The sequence below is a fragment of the Podarcis liolepis genome (genome assembly GCF_965112155.1).
Source record: "Podarcis liolepis genome assembly, chromosome: 4".
NCBI classification, from domain to species: Eukaryota; Metazoa; Chordata; class Lepidosauria; order Squamata; family Lacertidae; genus Podarcis; species Podarcis liolepis.
The window spans coordinates 66288903-66315148 of NC_139558.1; the positions used below are offsets into that span (position 1 = coordinate 66288903).

At 45.9% G+C, this 26246-nt stretch overlaps 1 protein-coding gene across 4 annotated transcripts in view; it reads left to right on the plus strand.

Annotated features, from left to right (window-relative positions):
* POU2F1 (POU class 2 homeobox 1) overlaps positions 1-26246 on the plus strand; it is a 112476-nt gene that overhangs the window by 14921 nt on the left and 71309 nt on the right. The window lies entirely within an intron of this gene.

Genomic DNA, 26246 nt, shown 5'->3' on the forward strand with positions numbered 1-26246 from the left:
AGGAGCAGAGGCACGGGCAAGGGAGGAAACAGAGAGCGAAGGGGAGGAGGCAGAAGAAAAGATGAGTGATGACGACGACCCGAGATCTCCTAGTCTTTCCAGTGAATCAGAGGATTCACAGAAAGGAGCACCAGTGGCCAGGGCAAGGGGGGAGTCTAGGGGGGCACCCCAGGAAGATAGAGCCAGAGGGGACTCAGAGGGGAGCAGCTGGAAATCGGGACCAGCGTCACCGCCAGGAAGCAGGGAAGAGGAAAGGAGCCAGGGGGGAAGCGCTGGCAGCTCACCACAGGAGGGAGGGCATGAGTCAGGAGTGGCCACACCTCCATCGGGGAGCGAAGAAACGGTTAAGAGGAAAGTGGAAGGTTGGGCGCGCGCGCCAAGTTCAAATGCAGAGGAAGGCGGCGCAGTAAGCAGCCCCGAAAGGGAACCAGGTCCTAAAGCCCGGCGCAAGGAGGCAGGAGGGTCCGGGTCAGCGTCAGAAGAATCCCGGAAGGAAGAAGCCCCGGGGGGTAGAGGGACCCAGAGGAGGACAGTCAGGCGGAAAAGGTGGAGCAAGGCTAGGATATTAAGTTGGTGCACACGGGGCGGAGACTCAGACGGAGCTTCGCCGATCTAGCTACTAGACGTAGAGTTGCGCGCAGCAGCGTGAGAATGGAAACTGTAATTCAATAAAGACTTTTACTTAATGATCGCTGGCTAGCGTGATCCTCTGTGAGCTAGGATCTTCAAGCAGCTCTGACAGTAAGCTCCGTCTCACGATTGTGGGCATCTACAGCCTCGAGGAGGGGAGAGAAACAGGTGCCTACTAGCAAGCTCACGAACGGCAGACGACATGACGGCTGAGCAGCAGATAGAGGAACTCAGAAAAGCAGTGGCACAACTGAATGCCGAGGCTCTCGCATCCAGGAAGAGAGAGGAGGAAGCAGCTGCCGCCTGCAGGGATCTCCAGGTCAGGTTAGACGTGCTGACAAAGCAGACACCCCGGCAGGAGGGAATTGGGTTGGCGAGACGGACAGGCGGGCTGGTCTCTCACTTCGATGGGAACCTGCAACAGTATCCCAACTTTAGAGCCGACGTACTGTGCGCACTGCAACTGCTGCATAAAGACTTTAGAGATGAGCAAGAGAGAGTGGGATTCATCATGTCCCATTTGCATGGGGATGCTAGAGCATGGCTACGCAATTTATGGAGAGATAAGGATCCGGCGCTCCAGAATGCAGATGCCTTTATTAAAGCGATGGATGGGTGTTTTTTATCAAGTATTGACGTGGATCTTGCACGGAAGGAGGTGCATGGGCTGAGACAAGGGAGGGCCAGCGTCAGGCAGTATCATGCCCGCTTTTTCGCCTTGGTCAGTGCCCTGGAATGGGACAGAGATTCGGCTCCTGTAAGAGACCTCTTTTGGGAGGGGCTGCACAACTCGATTAAAGATGAGATCGCGAGGGGGGAGAGACCCCGAACCACCCAGGAGGTCGTTCAGAGGGCACTGGCAGTGGGGGTGAGGCTGGAAGGACGTCCGTGGAGCAGGGACGAAGGGCGTGGAGGGCGCGAACCAGCCAGGGGCCCCTCCTTCCTTCCCAGAGAAGCAGCGCGGGCGCAATCCACGCCTCCGCCAGGAGGAGGAGCCGAACCTATGGAGGTTGGAGGTGCAAGGGCTCAGTCAGCAACCAGAGCCCTAGCACCGGCAGCAGTGAAAGCGAAGCCTCCTAGAGGGAACAGGAAGTGTTACGTCTGTGAGGAGCCAGGGCATATGGCAAAAGAGTGTCCCCAGAGGCTCCACAAGCTTACTGCAGCCTCGGCAATGGTGACTGCAGCAACGCAGCAAGGGGGACCACAGCAGGGAAACGACGCAGTCTGGCTGGAGGAAGAGGCCCTGGGGCCCAGCCAGACGTGTTAGTGACGCAGTCCCCAGAGGTTTTACAGCCCGTGAACCCCCTCCCGCCCAAACCAGTGGTGAGGCTCACCGCATCTCTCCAGCTGCCCAATGGAATCACCACTGACGTGCCAATCACTATTGACTCAGGAAGCAATGCGGACTTTATAGGGCAGGACTTTGTCGACCGGCACGCTATACAGTTGCTGCCTGCCACGCTGCCCCTGCAGGTTGTCACGGTGGATGGCAGGGAGTTGCTAGGGGGGCAAGTGGTGAAGCAGACGCCGCCCATGGCGATGCGACTTGGAAATCACAAAGAAATCATCAGCTTCAATGTCACTCAACTATCGGATACGCCCATTGTATTGGGAATGAGTTGGCTGGACAAGCACAGCCCAACGCTGGCTTGGTACCAGAGGCAGCTGATCTTCGGCTCTTCCTTTTGTGCTGAACACTGCATCGTGCCCCGGCAGGAAGGAGAGGAAGAGGAGTCACAGCTGCTGCTAGGCACGCTGCAAGCGATTCCCCACAAGTACGCAGAATTTTTGGAAGTTTTCTGCGAGAAGGAGGCAGACAGGCTACCCCCTCACAGACCATATGACTGCAAGATTGACCTGCTGCCGGGGGTGGCGCTGCCTAAGGGGAAACTGTATTCCATGTCAGAGGACGAGCTGCAGGAACTCAAACAGTTCATAGATCATAATTTGGAGCGCGGTTTCATCCGAGAGTCCAAGGCAGCGGGGGGCAGTCCAGTATTCTTTGTTAAAAAGCGAGACACGCCCCAAAAAAGACTGGTCGTGGACTATCACATTTTAAACAATGGGACCAAGCCGTCGGACTTCCCCATGCCCCGAATCGACGACCTCCTGGCGACGGTGCGGAAGGGAAAAGTGTTCACCAAGTTAGACCTGCGAGGGGCGTACAACCTCATTCGTATGCGGGAGGGAGATGAGTGGAAGACGGCCATGTTCACGCCACTGGGTACCTACGAATACAGAGTTATGCCCTTTGGATTGCAAAATGGCTCCCACGTTTTTCAAGCTTTCATGCATCACGTGTTGGCGGGACTTCTCTACAAGACGTGCGTCTGTTTCTTAGATGACATCCTGATCTTTTCGGAATCGCAGCAGGAGCATGACAGACACGTCAAGGAAGTGCTGACCAGACTAAAGCAACATAGGCTCTACGCCAAGCTGGAGAAGTGCCAATTTGACGTGACGGAGGTGGATTTTCTGGGCTACAAGTTGTCTGACAAGGGGCTCGCCATGGACAGCGCCAAGGTTCGCGCGGTATTGGATTGGAAGAGTCCACGCAACCGGAAGGAGGTCCAAAGGTTTGTCGGCTTTGCGAACTTCTATCGCAAGTTTATCAAGGGCTTCGCTATGCAGACAGCGGCCATCACAGACACGCTTAGCTCCAAGAAAAAGAAGTTCGTTTGGACAGAGGAGGCGGAGCAGTCCTTTCAGGCACTCAAGCGTCTCTTCGCGTCGGAAGAGCAGCTGCTTCACGTCAACCCCAGCAGGCCGATGAGGGTGGAGACAGACGCCTCGGACAGAGCCGTGGGGGCGGTCCTGCTGCAAAAGGACCAGCAGGGGGTGTGGCGACCGGCAGCGTTTTACTCCAGGAAGCTCAGCAAGTCCGAGCAGAACTACACCATCTGGGACAGGGAGTTGCTGGCCATTCATGCAGCGTTTAAAGCGTGGAGGCACTTCCTGATCGGCGCCAAGCACACGGTGCAGGTTTGCACGGACCACAAGAATCTGGAGCACTGGCGCACGGCACAGTTCCTAAACCAGAGGCAGATACGTTGGGCTGAGTTTTTTGCGAACTTCGACTTCCGCATAGAGTATGTCCCGGGGGACACTAACATCATGGCGGACGCCCTCTCCCGTAAGCCACAGTATCTGGAGGACGCAACGCCAGCGGCCGCCATGCACATCTTCGCACCAACAGTATGGGCGTGCGCCGCGGCCACCGTGGACCTGGAGGCGGTGCGACGAGCGTTGCAGGATGACTCCTTCGCGCAAGCAAAGATGGCAGAGGTGCAAAGGGGCACGGCTGCGGCCGACGGTTTCCAGCTACGAGATGGATTGCTCATCCGTAAAGGGGCCATCTACGTGCCGGGAGACGACCTTCGCGCCAAGGTGCTGCAGCAGCTGCACGACGCGCCCACGGCCGGGCACTTTGGCAAGGAGAAGACGGTGGAATTAGTAGCCAGGGATTTCTGGTGGCCTGGAATGAGAGGGGAGGTCGCAGACTACGTGGCGAGGTGTGACACCTGCCAGAGGGCCAAACCAGTGCACAAACCGCCGGCCGGACTGTTGGAACCGCTGCAAACTCCGGTCGAACCTTGGGAAAGGGTGGCCCTGGACTTTGTCACGGATCTGCCCAGCTCGAGGGGCAAGACGGCAGTGCTGGTGGTGGTAGACCTGTTTTCCAAGATGGCGCATTTCATTCCGTGTGCTAAGGTGGCCACGGCGGAGCAAACTGCCAAACTGTTCATAGACCACGTGTTCAAGGTTCACGGTCTGCCACGGTCTATTCTGTCCGACCGGGGGCGGCAGTTCATCTCGAATTTCTGGCAGAAGCTGATGGGCTTCCTGAACGTCAAGATCAACCTGGCGTCGGCGAGACACCCGCAGACCAACGGGCAAGCGGAGCGGGTCAATGCCATCATGCAGCAGTACCTGAGATGTTATGCAAATCAACAGCCTGCGACGTGGGTGGATTACCTGCCGCTTGCCGAGTTCGCCTACAACAACACGAAGCACGTGTCCACGGGGGTCACGCCGTTCTTCGCCAACAACGGGAGGCACCCCAGAACCTTCCCGGGACTGGAAAGAATGGGAGAGGGGGAGCCGCAGACAGCAGATGCGTTCGCGTCGGAGCTGCAGGAAGTCCACGATCAGCTGAGGCGCCACCTGGAGCTGGCCAAGCACGCATACAAGGTACAAGCGGACAAGCACAGAAGGGTTGGCGAAGAGCTCCACGTGGGAGACTGGGTTTGGTTAGCAGCCCACGCAGTGCCGGCCAGGTCGTTGGCCAAGAAGAAACTAGGGCATAAACAACTGGGGCCCTACCAAGTCGAAGAGCAGGTCAACCCGGTAGCGTTCAGACTGGCACTTCCGGAGGGTTCCAGAATGCATCCGGTATTCCACAGATCGGTGCTCACTCCCTACAAGGCACCGCACAGGTTCCAGGAACCCGGAACGGCGCCGAGTCCGGTCAGAGACAGAACAGGGCACGCGGGAGTGGCACAGAAGGAGCGCATCAACGAAGTCACGGAGATTTTGGACTCCAGATGGGGGGAAGAGGGGGTAGAATACTTTCTCGCCAAGGAGGGCACCCCGGCCAGTGCGAACAGCTGGGTGCCGGGCTACGCCTTGGACGAACCTCTCCTCAAAGACGAGTTTCATGCCCTCTTCCCCCATAGACCTATGCCAGCAGACTTTTTCGACGACTGGCTTTTCACGCCCACGCTTTCGGCCAGCACTTTCCGGGGGTTCGACTCGGACGAGGACCCGACACAAGACGTCCGTTCCCCGGAGGGGTCACCCTCGGGATCTGCATCAGAACCCTCGTATTGGTGGGACGATAGACCAGAGGAGCAGTTCCGCAGACGGTGGCTGGAAGGCCCAGGACGAGCAACACCGCCAGGAGGAAGTGAGGGAGAGACGGACATGGACGTTTTCGGGGACGACCCTGGTTTCGAGCACGGCGGCACAGAGATGGAAGCGGAGGTGACCGTTGTCGACGAGAACAGGGAGGAAGACCCGCGAGACTTCAGATGGAGACCCGCCACGGGAAGCGACCGATATCCGACGTTCGTCCCTTTGCAACAGCTGCCCCCAGCTCCAGCACCGGAAGGAGGGGAGGGGGGAATGGGGGGCTTCGAGGGGGGGATGGATGTCAGGGGTTTAGGAGCAGAGGCACGGGCAAGGGAGGAAACAGAGAGCGAAGGGGAGGAGGCAGAAGAAAAGATGAGTGATGACGACGACCCGAGATCTCCTAGTCTTTCCAGTGAATCAGAGGATTCACAGAAAGGAGCACCAGTGGCCAGGGCAAGGGGGGAGTCTAGGGGGGCACCCCAGGAAGATAGAGCCAGAGGGGACTCAGAGGGGAGCAGCTGGAAATCGGGACCAGCGTCACCGCCAGGAAGCAGGGAAGAGGAAAGGAGCCAGGGGGGAAGCGCTGGCAGCTCACCACAGGAGGGAGGGCATGAGTCAGGAGTGGCCACACCTCCATCGGGGAGCGAAGAAACGGTTAAGAGGAAAGTGGAAGGTTGGGCGCGCGCGCCAAGTTCAAATGCAGAGGAAGGCGGCGCAGTAAGCAGCCCCGAAAGGGAACCAGGTCCTAAAGCCCGGCGCAAGGAGGCAGGAGGGTCCGGGTCAGCGTCAGAAGAATCCCGGAAGGAAGAAGCCCCGGGGGGTAGAGGGACCCAGAGGAGGACAGTCAGGCGGAAAAGGTGGAGCAAGGCTAGGATATTAAGTTGGTGCACACGGGGCGGAGACTCAGACGGAGCTTCGCCGATCTAGCTACTAGACGTAGAGTTGCGCGCAGCAGCGTGAGAATGGAAACTGTAATTCAATAAAGACTTTTACTTAATGATCGCTGGCTAGCGTGATCCTCTGTGAGCTAGGATCTTCAAGCAGCTCTGACAGATGCTAATTTAAAAATGCAAACATATAATTAAAAGGCTAGTTCTTTAGATCCCCTCTATCACGTAGTAGCAAAACCAGATATAAATTTAGAAAGTTCATGGTAAAGAGTCAATGGAGGCCAGGTTCAGTGATCATAGTGTGTGATATCCTGCCCTCTCAGAACAAAGTTTTATTTTTCAGAGTTGTACAGGACTTTGTGGTTTTTTCCACAGCTGAATTGCCTATAACAAAAGAAGGCAGCAATGTAGATTTTTTTCTAAAAGATCTCATTACACAAATGTTTGAGGAGAAAATGCACAATCAACAGAATTATGTGATGTATCTGTTCCTGCACTGTACAACTTTAGTCTGCAGGTTGGGGAATCAAATGTTTAATAGTTTCCCCTCTTTACAAGAAAGGAAGCTATCTGCTTGTGTGAATCTAGTATGTCATAGAGAAGGCTTCTAGATTAGCCATATTCCTGATCCCATATTGTTGAGCTGTGGTAGTTTTTGGCCCAGTTTTCATGTTACATTGAACCATAGTTCCTATTAAACACACCAGGTTAGTGTTGGGAAATATTCAAATGTTGGATTCTCCCACCTGCAGTACAGCTACAGATATATTATTAAATCTGCTGATTGTCTATATGCCTTAAAGAGAGTGGTGGGCCACATATATCTTACTACATATATCTGTAGTAAGATTAGTAATAGTCATGGTTTTGGACATCTACAGAGCTTTAAAAATACACTTCATTGGAAAGGCGGTTTTGCTGCCTTCACTGCTAAAGAATTGCACTCTTCAATACCGGGAGCTTTATTGAAACACTATAAATGCTTGCCTTTTTTGTATGCTGAATTGTATATAATGAATGTGCATTATGTTATGTGCGTTGAAGCAGTACAGTAGATACACTGAATATTCTGAAAAGGCTTTTACAAGACCTTAAAGTAGCAAATATACATGAAAATGTGTCCTATGGGTCAGTAGTTGCATGAAGCGGGTGGGCAGGAAGTGTTAGCCGAGTGCTTGGATCAATGTAGGGAGGAAGAAAAACTGTCCAAAGGACCTCTAATGGAGCCTTGGGCTAATTTGACAATACTTATCTTACTAGCTTAGAGCCATTTCTTGATTAAAATAGGAAGTGTGCCCCCACCCCCACCCTGTTCTCACTATGTGTTGAAATTACCTATAATAAGAAGTTCAGGAAGGTTCACTCTACCTTCACGGCTGTTGCAGAATGATGGCTGACAGATGCATAGAATTCCCAGTTTATTCTGAGCTATCAGTGCCAACCCATGTTGGATTGACTTAGCACATACTAAATAGGTGTGGCACAGTTTTCCATCATGCACACACACTATTTAGGTGTCCTTAGAATACCTACCAGAACCATCTAAGCAAACGCAAGGTGAAAGCCTCAAAGTCTCAAGTAGGTGATCTCATTCTAAATTAAAGGATAATTTGATGTTTTGTTTACCTCTCATCTTTTATCCAATGACAGCATTGAAAAGATGAGGTCACCTACTTTCATTCTAAAACATAAGACGGAAAGCCAGAAGGAGAAATACAATTTTCCTAGTTGTAAACACTTAACTTTCCCTGTGCATTTGGGGGTCATAACTAATCCCAAATAGTTATGAAAATGTTAAAATGTTTTCCCCTAATTGGTGTACTTCACTTTCCATATAATAAGGAGGGTCATTAGATCTGTAGTGTTCCAACTTCCTCTGCCTAACCCCCCCCCCCCCAATACATTTCAGTAAACTGGGTTTGGAATTGGATGCTAAAAGTTATCTTAAAGAACCAGGTATTTACTTGCCTCTTTAGAGAAGGCATTCCACAAGGTTGATGCCACAACCAGAAAGTCCCTGCTTGCTGTAAATGCCTGTCATACTTAAATCAATGAGGGAATCTGGCACCTTAGGTGTTAGATGAAGCAGCTAATGAACAACATAGGAAGAAGTTGGCCCTTGAGTTACTTAGAGCCCAAGCACCCTAGGATTTTAAAGGAACAGAACTTGAACATTCATTTGGTCCTGAAAATGAATAGGTCAACAGTGGAGATTGAGTATCAGTAGAGTGATGCATCCTGACCAGTGTTACAAATTCAAATATATAAGCTAGGTGCCAAATGGCTCCTTAAACCAAAGTTACAGTCACCAAAATGGAATATCTAGTTATCCTTTTGGGGCATGACGGCTTATTTTTCAAATGATGGACTGACTTGAGATTGAATGTCAGTTGAACATCAGGCTAGTTCAGATGACAACCTTGTGAGGTTAAGAAATTTAAGAACTTAAAGAAGAAAAGTCACTTTATCCTACCTATTTTTCTTAATGGTGACACGGACCATTAATAAGTAAGAATATTATTGACAACTGTGAGCAGGACAGTGGGGTGTGGTAATTGGAGGCAAGCTACAACAGCTAAGGTCACTGCTCCTGCACAGGAAAAGCATTTTGGTTCCTGAAATTTCATTCTGATTGTGCAGATAAAATATAACTGATAGAATTCTACAGGATGTGCTATTAGTGTGCGAAAAGAGTTGAGATCCAATGATCCCCAGGCATTCATCTTCAGATGGTGATGTCATGTGCCATCCTAGCACCCCAGCATCTTCCCTTTGTCGCGAGTGGCCAGTGGTCAGGTGCAAAATGCGCCTGGTGCCTAGCTAATTTCAAACACTGATTCTCACAGTCCAGTTCCATCCAGCTGGCTTGGTGGTAGTATTTTGCATCAAATGAAGGTTTTGGACATTTTTAGGGCAGGCAGTCCATATAGACTTGTATTCATAGTACAGTGGTACCTCTGGATGCGAACGGGATCCATTCCGGAGCCCTGTTCGCATCCTGAAGTGAACGCAACCCACATGCGCAGGTCGCGATTTGCCGCTTCCGCGCATGTGTGTGACGTCATTTTGGGCATCTGTGAGCGGCGAAACCGGGAAGTAACACGTTCTGTTACTTCCAGGTCGTCACGGAGCGCAACCCGAAAACACGCAACCCGAAACTACTTCGACCCGAGGTATGACTGTAATACTGAGGGGGAAATTCTGTCAGCACAATGGTTTATCCTTGTGCAATTGAATGTTCTCCCATTTTACTCCTCCCCCCATGCGTTCCTAATAGCTAAAAGAGTTTTGCTTGCCCAATTATTTAGTTGCATACTACCAAAAGAGTGCATTAAAGTAATCTAGTTTTATGGTTACTATTGGGTTAATGCATATGACCAGATTTGTCTTCTATAGGAAAGGTCACAGCTTGCATATTAGTCAGCACCCAAAAGCAGAGTATGATCAGGAAGAACCTTTTAGTTGAAAGTTTGAGTCTTCAGGGGAAATACAATTTAATCTAAGGCAAGGTATGCCACCATTCCCACATCACCAACGTTCTAATGGTACTTTGTAACTTGGGTTAAGCTTCAACTTGTTCACCGGCAAAAACAGTTCAGTATTGCGGCTGAGATAGCTGAATACTGGAAAGACCTGTAGTAGCTGCTTTTCTAGGTGAATAGGACCAGGGGTAATAAATACCTTTGTTACTGATAGAAAGTGATACATCTCCAGTCAACAACAATTTCTTGTTGAACCTTTATTAGTGATACAGTCATACCTCGGGTTACAGACGCTTTAGGTTGCGTGTTTTTGGGTTGCGCACCAGAACGGGTTACTTCCGGGTTTTGGCACTCGTGCATGCACAGAAGCACTAAATCACACTTTGCGCATGCACAGAAGCGCTGACTCGCATGTGCGCAGATCTGCGCATGGATCACGTTCGCAATCCGAGTGTCCACTGTATCCATTCTGTTTGTTTAACTGCATGCTCTGTTCTAGTTCCCTTATAAAGGTTTTAAAATGTTGCTTACATTTTTGATGTAATATGCTTTTGGGCATGGGGCAAAATAAAAGGAAAAACACTCAACGTAACTATTTGATGTTGGATGTGTTTACTTAATGTGGTTGTACTTCTAAGCATGGTACTATGGTGTATTTTGTGATTAATTCTTCCCCAATGCACTTTAGCATAATTCCGTAACTGCATAAATTATATATTGGGATGCTCGGAAAGACTGGTCTCATGAATGACATCTTTGGTTGCTTAAGTGATACAATTTTTTTGTTTCTGTATTCAATATGTGTAATTAAAATAAAGAAAAACTTCACCATAGTCCAGCCTTTCTTAACCTTGGGTTCCTAGATGTTGTTGGACTACAACTGCCCACATTCCTGACTACTGGTCATGCTGACTAGGAATGATGGGAGTTGTAGTCCAACATCATGATTCCAGGAACCCAAGGTTGAGAGAGGCTTCCATAGTCAAATATTTTAACTTATATTTAGAGTGATATTATTTTTTTGTCCTCCAGGTGGCACTACATTTTTTCTTTATTTCCTAGTGACTGAAGTGAGAATTTTCTGTGAGATTATTTAAATATAGTATGCTTAAAATTCATGTATTGCAAGGCAGTATTTGAAACCAGCTACTTTCCTAGCAATGTTAAAATGTGTAGACATTTTCAGGTTGGTCTAAGAGTAAAAATGAACCTATTTATTTGTTTATTGAATTTATATCCCACCCTTCCTCCTAAAGGAGCTGTAGGTGGTAAACAGACAATTTAAAAACAAAAGCAAAGCAAAAACATTCTAAAACAGTTACACCATTCTAAAAAGAATTACAATAAAAAACACCTAAAAGCAGTTACAGTTTGAAAATTTATGTGAAAAGAATCCAGGAAGAATAAATTTCCTAAGATTGTTTATAATACTGGGTTTCATTTCTGTCTGCTGTTTTATCTAAAGTGAATCAGAACAATTCATGCAACCTCACTGTAGGATCAAGTGTGTTTTGATCCTATTTTGGCATCATGAAGGGCTAGCAGTACATGGAGCAGAACTGAGTTTTCAAAGCAAAATTCTCTGTTCTTTTCTCTTTTGTCTTCCAGTTCTTTTTTCCCCAGTCTACCAAGGTCCAGTAGTTCAAACTATGGGAAAAAGAGAGCTTTTTATGAACAAATTCTCTCTGACCCCCAATTAGGCTGCTGTACTAGTTTTTCTTCTGAATCTGCCCAAATATCTTCATGCATGGTTTCTGTTGCTGTCTTTGGTTTGTACAACAGATTGCAGTGTTTTCCTTGGGTCTTTCTATTGTAGTTCCTTCTTCAAAACTGTTAAAACCAACATTCCTCATCTTGATGAAAATTGCGGTTACTGTATAGTACTCAATATTCCTTTGATAGGCTGACTACTTTTTAAAATAAAAAATGTTACCTTCATAGTTGTGAGGAATGGCTAATGAAAAATACAGCTGGAATTGAACGTCATGCCTCAAGACCAGTTTACCATAAGGTGATACCATCATAATATATTGGCTGGGGTGGGGGGTAGCAGGCGAATACTGAATTCTTTGCAGTTTAAACATGGTTGGATTTATCCATGTTTCCCATTCCAGCTCTAAAAATGCCTATATACGTTGTAGAAAGTTTTAGGGTTTTAGTGAATTTATTTCTTATTCCAGATATAGCCAGTGCTATTTTTCTAGAAAAAGAGGGGCCGGAACTCGCTTATGAACACCTCCCTCATTCTCTTAGAATGGCAATGGCACCCACCTGAGAGGTGCCAGAACTGAGTTCTGGCTGGAAAAAAATCCCTGGATATAGCAATTATTTCATCTGGTTCGTGTATTTTTGTGTCATGTCAGAAAATATAACCTCAAAAGCCCTTATAAGCAGCAGTATGGGGAAAATCCAAAGCCCTGAAGCATGTTTCTCTTTTTTCTGTAACTGCTGAGAAGTGTGCCATATCTATGGTTCCTAAATGTGGGTGGCCTGATTTGCATACTATGCAAATAGGAGGATCTAATTATGCAGGAGAATTTCTACATTGTTGTTGTTTAGTCGTTTAGTTGTGTCCGACTCTTCGTGACCCCATGGACCAGAACACGCCAGGCACCCCTGTCCTCCACTACCTCCCGCAGTTTGGTCAAACCCATGCTGGTAACCTCGAAAACACTATCCAACCATCTTGTCCTCTGTCGCCCCCTTCTCCTTGTGCCCTCCATCTTTCCCAGCATCAGTGTCTTCTCCAGGGAGTCTTCTCTTCTCATGAGGTGGCCAAAGTACTGGAGCCTCAGCTTCACGATCTGTCCTTCCAGTGAGCACTCAGGGCTGATTTCCTTAAGAATGGATGCGTTTGATCTTCTTGCAGTCCATGGGACTCTCAAGAGTCTTCTCCAGCACCATAATTCAAAAGCATCAATTCTTCGGCGATCAGCCTTCTTTATGGTCCAGCTCTCACTTCCATACATCACTACTGGGAAAACCATGGCTTTAACTATACGGACCTTTGTTGGCAAGGTGACATCTCTACTTCTCAAGATGCTGTCTAGGCCTGTCATTGCCCTTCTCCCAAGAAGCAGGCGTCTTTTAATTTCGTGGCTGCTGTCACCATCTGCAGTGATCATGGAGCCCAAGAAAGTAAAATCTCTCACTACCTCCATTTCTTCCCCTTCTATTTGCCAGGAGGTGATGGGACCAGTGGCCATGATCTTCGTTTTTTTGATGTTGAGCTTCAGACCATATTTTGCGCTCTCCTCTTTCACCCTCATTAAAAGGTTCTTTAATTCCTCCTCACTTTCTGCCATCAAGGTTGTGTCATCTGCATATCTGAGGTTGTTGATATTTCTTCCAGCAATCTTAATTCCAGCTTGGGATGCATCCAGCCCAGCCTTTCGCATTATGTATTCTGCATATAAATTAAATAAGCAGGGAGACAAAATACAGCCTTGTCGTACTCCTTTCCCAATTTTGAACCAATCAGTTGTTCCATATCCAGTTCTAACTGTAGCTTCTTGTCCCACATAGAGATTTCTCAGGAGACAGATGAGGTGATCAGGCACTCCCATTTCTTTAAGAACTTGCCATAGTTTGCTGTGGTCGACACAGTCAAAGGCTTTTGCATAGTCAATGAAGCAGAAGTAGATGTCTTTCTGGAACTCTCTAGCTTTCTCCATAATCCAGCGCATGTTTGCAATTTGGTCTCTGGTTCCTCTGCCTCTTCTAAATCCAGCTTGCACTTCTGGGAGTTCTCGATCCACATACTGCTTGAGCCTTCCTTGTAGAATTTTAAGCATAACCTTGCTAGCGTGTGAAATGAGTGCAATTGTGCGGTAGTTGGAGCATTCTTTGGCACTGCCCTTCTTGGGGATTGGGATGTAGACTGATCTTCTCCAATCTTCTGGCCACCGCTGAGTTTTCCAAATTTGCTGGCATATTGAGTGTAGCACCTTAACAGCATCATCTTTTAAAATTTTAAATAGTTCAGCTGGAATACCATCACTTCCACTGGCCTTGTTATTTGCAGTGCTTTCTAAGGCCCATTTGACTTCACTTTCCAGGATGTCTGGCTCAAGGTCAGCAGCCACACTACCTGGGGTGTACGAGACATCCATATCTTCCTGGTATAATTCCTCTGTGTATTCTTGCCACCTCTTCTTGATGTCTTCTGCTTCTGTTAGGTCCTTACCACTTTTGTCCTTTATTATGGTAATCTTTGTACGAAATGTTCCTTTCATATCACCAATTTTCTTGAACAGATCTCTGGTTCTTCCCATTCTGTTGTTTTCCTCTATTTGTTTGCATTGCTCGTTTAAGAAGGCCTTCTTGTCTCTCCTTGCTATTCTTTGGAAATCTGCATTCAATTTCCTGTATCTTTCACTATCTCCCTCGCATTTTGCTTGCCTTCTCTCCTCCGCTATTTGTAAGGCCTCGTTGGACAGCCACTTTGCTTTCTTGCGTTTCCTTTTCATTGGGATGGTTTTCGTTGCTGCCTCCTGTACAATGTTACGAGCCTCCATCCATAGTTCTTCAGGCACTCTGTCCACCAAATCTAAATCCTTAAACCTGTTCCTCACTTCCACTGTGTATTCATAAGGGATTTGACTTAGATTGTATCTTACCGGCCCAGTGGTTTTTCCTACTTTCTTCAGTTTAAGCTTGAATTTTGCTATAAGAAGCTGATGATCTGAGCCACAGTCAGCTCCAGGTCTTGTTTTTGCTGACTGTATAGAGCTTCTCCATCTTTGGCTGCAGAGAATATAATCAATCTGATTTCGATGCTGCCCATCTGGTGATGTCCATGTGTAGAGTCGTCTCTTGTGTTGTTGGAAAAGCGTGTTTGTGATGACCAGCTTGTTCTCTTGACAGAACTCTATTAGCCTTTGCCCTGCTTCGTTTTGATTTCCAAGGCCAAACTTGCCAGTTGTTCCTTTTATCTCTTGCCTCCCTACTTTAGCATTCCAATCCCCTATAATGAGAAGAACATCCTTCTTTGGTGTCACTTCTATAAGGTGTTGTAAGTCTTCATAGAATTGGTCAATTTCAGTTTCTTCAGCACCAGTGGTTGGTGCATACACTTGGATTACTGTGATGTTAAAAGGTCTGCCTTGGATTCGTATCGAGATCATTCTATCATTTTTGAGATTGCATCCCAGTACAGCTTTCGCCACTCTTTTGTTGACTATGAGGGCCACTCCCTTTCTTTTACAGGTTTCTTGCCCACAGTAGTAGATGTGATGGTCATCCGAACTGAATTCACCCATTCCCGTCCATTTTAGTTCACTGATGCCCAGGATGTCAATATTTATTCTTGCCATCTCATTTTTGACCACCTCCAACTTACCCAGGTTCATGGTTCTTACATTCCAGGTTCCTATGCAATATTTTTCTTTACAGCATTGGACTTTCCTTTCGCTTCCAGGCATATCCGCAACTGAGCGTCCTTTCGGCTTTGGCCCAGCCGCTTCATCAGCTCTGGATCTACTTGTACTTGCCCTCCGCTCTTCCCCAGTAGCATGTTGGACGCCTTCCGACCTGAGGGGCTCATCTTCCAGCGTCATAACTTTTATATGCCTGTTGTATTTGTCCATGGAGTTTTCTTGGCAAGGATACTGGAGTGGTTTGCCGGTTCCTCCTCCAGGTGGATCACGTTTGGTCCAAACTCTCCACTATGACCTGTTCATCTTGTGTGCCCTGCTTGGCGTAGTTCATAGCTTCTCTGAGTTCTTCAAGCCCCTTCGCCACGGCAAGGCAGTGATCCATGAAGGGGAATTTCTACATTAGCATACTTAATCTGTTTAATTTTCAACAGCTGCCTTATCATTGGAAATTAAGGAAAGTACAAGGTAATGTTTCTTACCTGTTCTTCAGTCTGCCAAGGCCATAGGCAACCTGATCCTAGATTTTTGATTGCTTAAAGCCCTGGGCAGATCACAATTTAAGCATGATGGACACTTGATAAATTGGCATGGAAGTAGTTGAAAAGATGCTGTTCTGGTAAGGAAAAAGCTGGTGTAGGTATCAAAGTTGTTGGAGGTCAGAGAATCACTTGAAAAGTTGGAGGGGTAGGGATAGATTGGTAAGAATGACTTAATGTATTGTAAACCACTTGAGATTCCCCCCCCCCTTTAAAATATAAATTGGTATAGAAATGAAAATGATAATAATAGTAGTAATAACAATATAATCCACTGGGGGGAAATGGCGCTTAGTCATTCCATTGTAGCGACTGTAACCTAGGTTTAAGGTGCCATAGAGATCCTCAAATAAATAAATTAAAAATAATGACAACCTAATAAAATAAAGACAACCTACCGTATTTTTTGCACCATAACACTCACTTTTTTCCTCCTAGAAAGTAAGGGGAAATGTCTGTGCGTGTTATGGAGGAAATGCCTATGGGTGGCATGCCTACGGATTTTCCTCCTCTAAAAACTACGTGCGTGTTATGGTCGGGTGCATGTTATAGAGCGAAAAATACGGTAATGAAGTATCTAGGCCTTTCTAATTTGAGCTTTTTAATTTTGCATTTAGGATGTGACTTCTGTACAGCTCTAGTGTCCATGTGAACACACATTGACTTGGATTCGACTTTTATTTTTCACAGCCTTCTGCACCCTTCCAGAAGTTGTAGGACATTTTAGAATGGTGTGAGAAGGGGGGGGGGGCGTGGGCTGCAGATGAAGGGCAACACAGTGGGAGGCAACAAACTTTATGAAAGCCAATTTCTTTGTTTTCCAAACGTTATCTCCAGCCATAAAGATAGGAAGCTTCTGTTAACTGTAAAAAAGTTCTTTAACCATTTTTCCCCCAGGGTGTGAATGGCAACAAAGGTTTTGGCAGTGCCTTTTCTGCATACACTTCAGCTGTTCACCATTACTCCAATGTGTCCTAGGCCAAACGAAAACCAAATGCAATTGATAAGATTTTTTTAAACTGCAGCATGGGGTGGGCATCAGGAACAGTGCCTGTTAGGATATTTCCGTTCCACCTTAAAATGGAGCAGGCTTTTGTAAGTTACAGAGTCTGCGCATGTCCTATTCACAGGATGTTTTTGCTTGCTGTTGTTTCCTTTCGTTTTTTCAGTCGGCTCAGACACGCTGACAGAATGGACGTGTTTTCTTTTGTTCTGTTAAACGCTAAATAAAGTCTGTAAATTATGCTCTTCTGCTCTTCTGTGATGCAAGCTTTCGGCTGCGTTTTCTGCTGATAAAGAGGGTGCACCAGCCTAGGAATGATGCCAGGAATTTCCAAAGGCTTTGTGCCCCTAACTGTTGGATCTGCATGAGTACGGGAGGCCGATGGACGTCCAGAACTCCAGCTTGGGGGCTCATGATGGACACTATCTCCCTGGCAGTTTCCCAACAACAAGGTTATGGGCCCAGATTCACGGCACCTACAGGAGAGTAAAGCTGCAACAGACTGCGTAAGAGGTATGAAGGGGGGAAAAGCGAAAGGGACGGACGCTTTTTCTGTTATACCTCGGCAAAGAGCCTTTGAACTCCGGCAAGGCTTAATTGGCCTGGGAGCCGAGCCAAAGAGTTCGTGATTAATGAGCTGCCAAGATAAGGAGTCTTTCAAGTTAAAATAGACTCACGGCAAAAGCCAAAAGCTGGACATGGAGTTTTTCCAAGCTTCTGGAGATGCTCAGTCCCTTAAGTTACATGGGCAGAATTATGAACCCTGGGCAAAATGGTGTGAGAGTTTACTGCGTCAGTTTGGGGTGTGGCATGTTGTTTCTGGAGCCCCCCCAGTTCCTCTGACAGAGAGATGGAAATCAGCTGATTCGAAAGCGATGGACATAATAGTCCTATCCGTATCTCTTGAGGAAATTAAGACGCTGGCTGGCAACACCACTGCACGTGCAATGTGGACTGCTTTGTTGAAAGCTCACAAACCAATAATCCCAGCCCAGAGTTTGACTGCATCGGAGGTCCTAGCTGTTTCCCAGAATGCGGGTGATTCCAGGGATGCTGAGGGCACCGATTGCAAGCTGCAGGGGGAGCTGACCGTCACGTCATCCCAGGCAGCATTCCAGCCTCCAGGGGGAGCCAAGGAGTCGGCAGCTGAGAGCTCTGTTTCTCGTGAGAACCAAGGCCATCGCCTTTGCAGAGGCCGGAAAGGCAAAGGTAAACAGAGCCAAAGGCAGACACCTGCAGATGGCCAGGAGCAGAGGGAGGGTGAAGAGCCCGCGGCGCCAGGGAAAAACAAAGCGTTGTTTACTGGCACAGCTTCACCAAAGGCTAAAGGCAAGTCTGGTGGCCAGGAGCAGCAGGGGGGCAAGCTGCAAAAGCCCACACCAGTGCAAAACAAGGGTTTGCTTGCTGTAAAGACTGCTCCAACAGCCAAAGGCGACTTTGTTGTGGATTCAGGCTGCACGCGCCACATCTCCAAGGACAGGCATCTCTTTATCTCCTTCAAGCCTCAGGAAGGTGAGATCCACCTGGCTGATGGAAGGACGTTGCAAATTGCAGGAGAAGGGACTGTGAAACTTGCAAGTTTGCACACAACCATCAGCGGTGTACTATATGTTCCAGGCGCTGCAAGCAACTTGTTGAGCGTCCCACAGCTTACTGGGCGTGGTTTTCAGATTTCCTTCAAGAGGAGCGTCTGTGTCATCAGTAAAGGCAAAGAGGACTATTTGCATGCAAAGTTTATGGATGGTTTGTTCCATATAACTTATGAGGACACTGCTGTTGTGTCAAATGCTGATTCTTGTTGTGTTGCACAAACTAACAAAGTTCTTCATGCAGGTTGCATTCATGATGCGCATCGAAGGTTTTGTCACCTCTCTTGGAAGGCACTGGCCAAGATGCCAGAGGTGGTTGAAGGTTTGAACATCAAACCTTGTAAATTTCACATGAAATGTGTATCTTGTGCAGAGAACAAGGTGAAGGTTGCTCCAAAAGGCAAGGAGTCTAGCAGGCAGGCTTCCAAGCCCTACCAGCTAGTGCATGCGGACCTGGTTGGGCCACTTGCGCCCTCTTTAGGAGGAGCAAGGTACTTCATGATTTTGATTGATTCCTTTTCCAGGTACATTCATGTGTATTTGCTCGAACAGAAATCGCAAGCGTTTCCGAAGTTTAAGGAATTCTGTGCTTGGTTGGAGAATGTGCACTGTAAACGTATTTCTTGTTTTTTTACTGATCGGGGCGGGGAGTTTACTTCTCAGCAGTTTGAAGCTTTCCTGACTGAGAAGGGAATCCAGCATGACATGTCAATGCCCAGATCGCCATGGATGAATGGGCTTGCGGAGAGAGCAAATCAAACATTGCTGCAAGGAATCAAAACCTTGTTGCATGATGCCAATCTCCCTGATAAGTTTTGGGGGGAGGCTTTGGGGAATTTTGTTTATTCCTTTAATCGCAGATTGTCATCACCCATTGGTTGTACCCCCTATGAGAAGATGTTTGGAAAGAAACCCAACACCAAACACATGAGAATTTTTGGTTCGGACATGTGGGTACGCACACAACAAACCAACAAGCTTGGGAAGCGTGGGGCACATGGTTTGTTCATGGGGTACGAAAAAGGTGCATACAGGGTATGGATGACTGACTCTAAGTCCATTAAGTTCACAAGGAGTGTTGAGTACAATCCTAAGTGGGGGGAAAATGTGGGAATTTTCCAGAGTTACCCAGAGGAGGAAGAAGGTGATGTCAAGCAAGCAGCTAAAGCTGAGGAAGCTGCTGCTGATGATGAGGATGATGATGATCAGAGTTCGGATTCCAGTTCAGTGGGCGGCGCTGCTGCTGATGTCAGTGAAAGTGATGACACAGCAGACTACCAGAGCGCAAAGGCCTCAGTCAGACCATCCGATGCGTCTGACAATGAACTGGAGGAACCACTGTTCACCATTGGTCACTTTTCTCCTAAGAAAGAGGAGATGAGTCCAGAAGACTTGCGTCTAGTACGCAGATCTGAAAGGGCGACCAAAGGCAGACCTCCAAAGAGGTATGCTGATGAGTTTGCTAAGACAGCAACTGCTGTTCTTAGTAGCTCAGAGAAGGTATGGGAACCTTCAAGCTTCAAAGAGGTTCAGGAGTTAACCTCTAAAGATGCTGAGCCTTGGCTTAATGCCATGAAGGCTGAAGTTGATTCCTTGAACAGGAACCAAACTTGGGAACTGGTACCGGTAGTCCCAGGAATGAGACTGGTTGGCAGCAAATGGGTCTTCAAGGCCAAGACAGACCAGAATGGCAAGGTAGTCAGACACAAAGCCAGATTGGTTGCCAGAGGTTTTTCACAGGTACCAGGACAGGATTACCACGAGACCTACTCACCCACAGTCAAATATGAGAGCATTCGACTGATGCTCAAGGTCGCTGCGGAGGAGAAACTGCATGTTTCCCACCACGACATTAATACAGCTTTTTTGTACGGGATTTTGAACGAGGAGCTGTTCATGCTTCCACCTGATGGGATGGAGTTACAGAAGGGTATGGTCTGTAAACTGCGGAAATCCTTATATGGTCTCAAGCAGAGTGCCAGGTGTTGGAACACAAAACTCACTGAGACATTGCTTTCTCTAGGTTTTCACCAGGGCAAAGCTGATCCATGTGTGTTTGTCAAGGAGGAGGGGCAAAACAAACTGTATTGTTTATGTTTTGTTGATGATCTTCTGATGTTTTGGAAGAATCAGGCTTTTTACCAAAGCACCCTAGCTCAACTGAAGGAGCACTTTGACATGAAGGATCTTGGTGAGGTATCCAACTATCTTTCTCTGCAGGTGGAGAAGGACCAAGCAGGTAATTTTCTGGTACACCAAACACAGAAAATTGCTGATGTATTAACCAGGTTGAATTTGGTTGATGCAAACCCAGCAGACACACCGATGGTGACAGGTTACCAGGTAGACAGTACTGCTGAAGCGTTTTCTGACACAACGCTGTACAGATGCATTCTAGGCAAGCTGAATTTCATTGCCAGATGTTCAAGACCTGTCATAGCTGTAAGCTGTAATCTGCTTAGCAGACATGCCAACAATCCTACGGTTCAGGATTGGAAAGCTCTGAAGCGCATAGCCCGCTATTTGAAAGGGACTATGCACTACAGGCTGAGGTTCACCAGTCAGAAGACTGGAGGTCTTGAAATCTTTGCTGATGCAAGTTTTGGAAGTGACACCACGGATGGTACAAGCACTTCTGGAGTATGCTACATGTACAACCACTGCCTGTTTGACTGGTTGTGCAAGAAGCAGACAACAGTGAGCCTAAGTTCCTGTGAAGCAGAACTCAATGCTCTGTCATTTTCACTCATGGATTGTGAATGGTTGGTGCAACTGTTTAAGGACATCGGGGTTTCTGTGAAATGTCCTATACAAGTGTATCAAGACAATAGATCTTGTTTGGCTTTGCTGAACTCGGAGAGTTGCAAGCAGAGAACCAAGTACTTGCAGATTAAGCTACATCGTGCAAGAGAGTGTATTCAGAAAGGACTGATTCAGGTGTCCTACATGGCAGGAAATGAAATTCCTGCTGATCTGTTGTCTAAGGTTGTTAACAGAGAACAACATAAGGTTTATGTACAAAGGTTGCAATTGGGTGAACCACAGGTACAACAGGTTACACGGAAAGGGGGAGGATGTTAGGATATTTCCGTTCCACCTTAAAATGGAGCAGGCTTTTGTAAGTTACAGAGTCTGCGCATGTCCTATTCACAGGATGTTTTTGCTTGCTGTTGTTTCCTTTCGTTTTTTCAGTCGGCTCAGACACGCTGACAGAATGGACGTGTTTTCTTTTGTTCTGTTAAACGCTAAATAAAGTCTGTAAATTATGCTCTTCTGCTCTTCTGTGATGCAAGCTTTCGGCTGCGTTTTCTGCTGATAAAGAGGGTGCACCAGCCTAGGAATGATGCCAGGAATTTCCAAAGGCTTTGTGCCCCTAACTGTTGGATCTGCATGAGTACGGGAGGCCGATGGACGTCCAGAACTCCAGCTTGGGGGCTCATGATGGACACTATCTCCCTGGCAGTTTCCCAACAGTGCCATGGGGCAGATAAGGGGTGTAACCTTAATTTCTGCCACATTCCCAATAAACCTTCCCATCCTCCCCCAATTGCTGTAGTCAACTTGCTGTTGACATTTTCCTGTAAGCCTCTGAATTGGCTTGGGAGAAAATAACTCAGGGATGTATTGTGGGGATTCCTTGGATCACAAGTTATGCCAGGGCACAGTTGGAAAGTCTTTGGGGAAAGCAGATTTGGGCCTTGGATCTGTTTACTATCCTTGTATGCCCCAGTTTTTTTCTTTCTGTGTTATCCCTGAAGAATGGCAACAATAAAACTATTTTCTTTTTTCTTTTCTTTTCACATTGTGTGTAACAGGCATAGGAAAATTCGGCCCTCCAGATGTTTTGGGACTACAACTCCCATTATCTCTAGCTAACAGGATCAGTGGTCAGGGATGATGGGAATAGTAGTCTCAAAACATCTGGAGGGCCGTCTTTGCCTATTCCTGATGTATATAACATGTTGATATGGACTAAGGAATGATGGCTTGGCAGATGGGTAGTGTTTGAATGAAGCAAAGTTCGGTTGCCGTTCCTAATTTATCTTTGCATCGCCTCTAGTCAGGAGCAGAATTGTTCTTCTGTTTTTGTTCCTCTGGGTGGCATCTGTCTTCAGGAAAAATGTCCTTACAGCAAAGCATTGATTGCTGAACTGTGGCTGGTTTTTTTCCTCTGACTGCTGTAGTGAATTAACTACAAGAGATGTTGTAATATTGGTAGCTTTCTACTTCTCTGCAACGCTATTCTTCCTGTTGCTTGGTTGTTTGGAATTAGAAACTGATGGTTTTATTTGCATTATGGCACATGCTTTTTTCTAGAATCTTTTGAATATAGAACTTTAATTTAGCTATCACAGCTAATAATCATTGATAGATCTATTCCATGAAATTATCTAATCCCCATTTAAAACTCTGTAAATGTGAATTCCATGTGTGCATTATATGAAAAATGTGTTGTTTTGTCTGCTTTCTATCTATTGCCAATCAATTTCAATAGATCAGTGTGCAGGAAGCTAAAATAATTCTTCTGTTCATTTATATATATTTTTCTTTATCCTTTAAAATATTTTTTTTCTGGTAGAGTGGTGGTTCTCAAAACTTTTCTGCAGCTGTCCATTTTAGTCAAGGTAGATGACTAGAGGCGGTTTTGGTGGCAGATGTTGAAGCATTCTAGAAGTCCCAACATAACTAGAAGGTTGCAGGAAGTTATCACTAATTAATACTTGGTCCCTCTACTGCATCTGGTAGCACGGCCTCTGTAGCTGTAGAAATATATATATGAAAAGGAGATGTTCAACATGTCAAAGAAATGCTTTCTCCAAAACGGCAAGTAAATTTTCCTGGTTTTAGGTTGGGTTTTTTAAATGCTCCCTTGGGACAAATGCCTTTAGAATTTCCTCTTCTTTTACTCTGAAAAATTCTGTGCCATGGAAGTTGGGCGTGAAAACCAAGCATTCTTTCTCAAAGTAATAAAACGGTTCTTCAGGTCAGAAAGGCCACAGAGTCTATCATGGTGTCCAAAGACTTTGAACATACTCTTCCTTCTGCTTTTCATTTTCTGCTGTATAAGTAGGTTTCTTTGAAGTTTACCCTCCTAGTGCATATTATTTTAGCCAGTGTGTTAAGTCTCTCCAAGCTTTATTCTTCCTTTCGAGCCTTAGAACTGCTTTTGCATTGTGCTGACCTTGATTGACACTGCATTTGTGGAAGCTAATAAGCTAGATTTCAGAAACATTGGCCTGCCCTTCAAGTTGAAGGTCAGCTGCTGTGAAATAAATGCCCACCATATTATAGACTGGAAAGAAATATGAGAGGAGGGCAGTTCTTCCTGTATGTCACTTGGTGAGAGTTCAGAAAAGAAATTCATACTTAATATTTGCTTGCAAGATCTGATTTCTTAATCTATAATTTGAACTTGCGCTAACCAGGGAGCTCTGGGTGGATAGCATGACTCACTAAAATATGAAATGCTGTGATTGGGGTCCAGACAACCACAAGTTCTGCAAGCTCAAGGGAGCTTTGGTTTTGTCATCTTTCAGTCAATCCTAATGCTATAATGCAGAGGAAATGTTGATGAAATACACAAGCCAGCTTTTGCTAGGGTGTGCACAGGTGTTGTGTGTGTCAATCTTACTGGTTGTTAAAAGAAAAAACAAAGCAATACAAAGAATAAAGCCAGGAAGTCAATAAAACAGGTGCAGCAGTTACAGTAAAAACAAACAGCACCACCACCAGGATAAAATCACTTTCCTATGTGAAACCTTAAGCCTCATGACTTAGGTTGATGCATTTATAACATCTATTTTGCCTACCTCTTTTCTGTATAAAGTTCTGGAATTCCCAAACTAGTAAATAAGTCAGTAACTATAATAGAAGAAAAGATTGCATCTTCCTGAAAGCTCAGCAAGTTGTTTTGGAAAATAGCAAATATATATTGTCTTGATCTGTTGGGGGTGTAACTTTCAAGCTAGGTCAAGTAATGTTCTGCTTGGTAGAATGCTGATATGTATTTGGAAGTTTTTCAGTGAAGGATTAATAGCATGTTTCTGTTCAACCATATTCCTATGATTCCAGAGGATTGAAATTTTACAGCAAAACCAAAAAAGAGTCTTGTGGCATTTTAAAGACTTACACATTTATTATGGCATAAACCCCCAAACTGAAGTCATTTCACTTCACCAGATGCATGATGTATAATCTGAGTTATTGTAAGAATTATTTTGGCTCTTCACTGGTCATAAGAGTAAAGAGAAGTAATATGTTAGCCAAATGAGTCTGCATTCTTGTCAAATACTTTGAGGAGGAACCATAGCTCATTGGTAGAGCACAATGGTAGGTAATGGAAAAGATATGTGCCTGAGACCCTGGAGAGCCACTGTTAAGAATAGATTTGCAACATGGGTGGATGGACAAATGGTACAAGGGGTAGACACCAAATGTTTGTATAGTATGACTTAATAAGCTTTCAGTGCTTTAAATCTAGTTCTCACCAATGGCTCCAGGTATGCCCCTCCCACAAGTTTCTTTTGGGATATAAGACTTTTCCTCCCTCCATTGGTGGAGTAAATGGCACTCTATGAACAAGGAGAAAGGGTCTTCAAAAATAGAAACCAATTACTAGGGTGCCACACCTGCTCAAGTCCCTGTTCTTAATGCTCCTCCCATTAATGACTCTCCTGCTTATTCTGAGTTTTGCTTCTGTTCCAGTGAGCCATTCTGGCTTCCTTCTTGCTTTCGTGCCTCTTTACTCTGCCTACCATCTGCCCACACTTATGTCTTGGCGCCTCAGTAGCTGCATAAATAGTCCCTGGTGGCTCCATTTCTGATCTAGTGATGAAGGCACACCAATAATATGCAACCCAATCTCTTTGAAATTTTGGTAGGATAGTGCTACCTCTTTTTGGTTTTTCAGGTGTTGGCAGTAGATACTGACAGTTGCACAAAAAAAACCCCACCAGGAAATACAGTAACTATACCCACAGCCTTATCATATTAATCAATATAACAATTTGATTGATGTTTTATTAAATGATCTGGGCCACATGGGGCAAAGGCATTATCACAGAGATTACAGGTGTGTTTGGAAGAAAGTAGCTCTTCCAAAAAATAAACTGCTGTTGGGCAGCTATATAAATTATTTAGGTAAATATGGGGGAAACAAAATGTCACTTAGAGAAGGATGTGAAATACTTTCCTTGAAGCTTGCATTTGTTTTTCTCTGGATTGTTTTATCGAATGTTTTAATGTGTTGCAAACTGCTTTGAGATTTTGTTAAAAAAATATAAAGTGGTATAGAAATGAAAATAATAATAATAATAATAAATCCCACCACATGGGGAGAAATGGAGTCTAGACATTCCGTTGTGGCATCTGTAGCCCAGGTTTAAGATGTCATTTGGCAATTAGCTTATATATCTGAGTTTCTAACACTGGAAAGAGTGAACACATAAATCCTGTTTGCAATCATGTTATAATATAGGACCCAAAGAGAAACTTGTATTAGAAATACAAAGTTATCAGAGCTTGTATTAAATGCTTCCAGTTTATAAATGTCTGTAGCTGAGCAAGATCAGAGAACTAAGTTCAAAAATATGACGGGCCAGTGACTTGACTAAAAATATTGAGTGTTTGAAATTTTTTTACCTAGCATCTACTCCGAGGATTCATCATCCTGGGAATTTTTGAAGCTATGAATAGTATAAATATGAAATACTGCAGTATTTTCCCTGTGACAGTATTTGGCTCTTAGCAAATATATCCCATCTGTGAAGAAGGAAGAGCAAAAAAAAAAAAAAAAAAGATAAATGAAAAAGGATTGTATCCAATCGCAGTTGTTGGCGGTTAGATTTTTGATATCATCCATTAGCTTGGATTTTGGCTAGGCTACCC